This window comes from Salvia miltiorrhiza, chromosome 2 (assembly GCF_028751815.1).
Source record: "Salvia miltiorrhiza cultivar Shanhuang (shh) chromosome 2, IMPLAD_Smil_shh, whole genome shotgun sequence".
In the NCBI taxonomy this organism is placed as follows: Eukaryota; Viridiplantae; Streptophyta; class Magnoliopsida; order Lamiales; family Lamiaceae; genus Salvia; species Salvia miltiorrhiza.
The window spans coordinates 52,567,476-52,570,070 of NC_080388.1; the positions used below are offsets into that span (position 1 = coordinate 52,567,476).

A 2,595-nucleotide genomic window follows, 5' to 3' on the forward strand; every position below is an offset into this window, starting at 1 on the left:
TCGGGTTTGCGCGCGGGTCAGACACATATGGCACTATTAGTGCCAAAAGTACCAATCGAAAAAATAAAATATAAGTACATTGGTACTTTTGACACTATTAGTGCCAATAACGTTATGCACGAATGGTACTAGTGACCATAAAAGGCACTAATTGCACTAATATGACCATAAGTATCATTCGTGCAACACTACATAAGAGAGAGTATATGACACTAATGGCACTAATATGACTATTAGTACCATTTGTGCAGCACCCTAAATGGATAATCTAAACCCTAAATAGGGAATCTAAACCCTAAATGGATAATCTAAACTCTACGGGAAAGTGTTCAAAATTGTCATATAACTGTACCATCTAAATAATATAAGCACATATAGGTATATGACACTAATATATGATCATAAGTACCATTCGTGCAGCACCGAGTATATGGCACTAATGGCACTAGTAGTGTCATGTGTGCCTAATCCGCTCGCAAACCCAAATCCAATTTGAATCTGGTCCGCACAAATTAAGGGCAAAATAATTCTAAAATATATATTAAAAAAATGATCAGATTTTGTATTTTTTTTTTCAATTAGTGGCCAAATACTGTGTTTTCTTATTTAAAAGGGAAAATGTGCATATAAGCCCTCCTAGGTGTAGCCCTTATAGCGTATACCTCCCCATTCTCATTGTGCGTGCAACTAAATCCCCTAACTCAAGAAAAATGGTGCAAATACCCCCCTCGCCCTAACCTCCGTTTTCTCACCGTTAGTCAGCATTATTAATTTTTTTAATTTTCTGTGGGCCCCACCTCTCTCTCGCTCACCCACACCATCTACATCTACGGTCAACCTTTACTCCCCAAGATGCACTACCTCCACCCCTTCACGGTCAACCAGGTTGAAAATTTGAGGTACCAGGTAATGAACATCGCGGCGGCGCGGCTGGGGCGAGCGGAGCCGCCGCTGAGGAAGGAGGTGGTGGAGTACATGCTGGATGTGGACTCGCACATGTGGAGCATGCAGCGGATTGGCCAACTTCTTTAGGATGATGGCGCTCCTCTTCGGCGTGATGTCGATGAACCGGTGGTTCGAGGATGTGTGCAACTGGAAGAATCCGGTGACGTCGGTGCTGGTGCACGTGTTGTTCCTGATACTGATATGGTACCCGGAGCTAATCCTGCCGATGGCGTTCTTCTACACGTTCGTGATCGGGTTGTGGAGGTACAGGGTGCGGGCGAGGCAGCCGGCGCACATGGACGCGAGGCTGTCGTGGGCGGAGGCGGTGCAGCCGGATGAGCTGGACGAGGAGTTCGACACGTTCCCGACGTCGAGGCAGGGGGAGGTGGTGCGGATGAGGTACGACAGGCTGAGGAGCGTGGTGGGGAGGATTCAGACGGTGGTGGGGGACGTGGCGACGCAGGGGGAGAGGTTTCACTCGCTGCTCAACTGGAGGGATTCCTAGTGTTCTGCCTCTGCGCGGCGGTGCTGCTCTACGTCACGCCGCTGCGCCTGCTGCTGCTGGCAGCGGGGCTGCATGTCATGAGGCACCCCAGGTTTAGGAGCAAGCTGCCCTCCATTCCGAAAATAATAATGGTGAAGAAGGTGTTGTATTCAAGAAAAATGTGAAGAAGATGGGCCCCACAGAATTTTTTCAAAAAAAAAAAATGCTGACTAACGGTGAGAAAACGGAGATTAGGGCGAGTGGGGTATTTGCACCCTTTTTCTTGAGTTTGAGGGTTTATTTGCACGCACAGTGAGAATGATGAGGTATACGCTATAAGAGCTACACCTAGGAGGGCTTATCTGCACCTTTTTCCCTATTTAAAATGGCCTATTGTTTAATTTTAAATTGCTATTTGACAATAAATTGAATAGTTGACTACGGCACTAACAAAACAAAAAAGAAAAAGAAAAAAAGAATTGTTGACTACAATTTTGTTAGGATAGTTCTACTTTACGCATGATGTGCCTTAAATTTATCCGGAATTGCCCTATTTTACATGGGCCATTAAATATGATCCTGAAAAAAAGCGCTCAATGTTTATATTTTTATTTCAACTTGTAAAAATTAATAAATTTATCTAATTATCAAGGGAAAATATTATGTTATGCAACTAACATGTGAGCCGGGTGAGGATCTCTTTTACAATTTTTTCGAAAATTCATTTTTTGATTCCCTGAACATATTAATTTTATTGCATTGCACCCTCCAACTTTTATTATTGCTTCATTGAGCCCTCCAACTTGCATTCACTTTCATGGTCTCTTCTCTAATATGAAATTCATGAATTGCGTGCAATGCACACACTTTCTGCTAAAGAAAAAAGAAGAAAGAAAAAAAAGATAATGTATTTTAATTAGTCCAACTATCAATAAATACATGGGTTAATAGCCGAAAAATACACGAACTATTCCCGAATTTGCATTTTGCACATGACCTTTAAAAATAGCCACAGAATACATCAACTTTTAATTTAGTTGTAATTTGCACATGCGTTGACCATCCCTTAAATTCTAGATGACGTGTCTCCCGGAATTTGCAGACGTGGACGCGCCAGTGATAAAATAAAACGACGTCGTTTTTGTCAAGCTTTTTAAATAAAAAAA

At 42.5% G+C, this 2,595-nt stretch overlaps 1 pseudogene; it reads left to right on the forward strand.

Annotated features, from left to right (window-relative positions):
* The first annotated feature begins 780 nt into the window (after positions 1 to 780).
* On the forward strand, positions 781 to 1,614 carry LOC131009722 (FT-interacting protein 1-like; annotated as a pseudogene).
* The last annotated feature ends 981 nt before the right edge of the window (positions 1,615 to 2,595 follow it).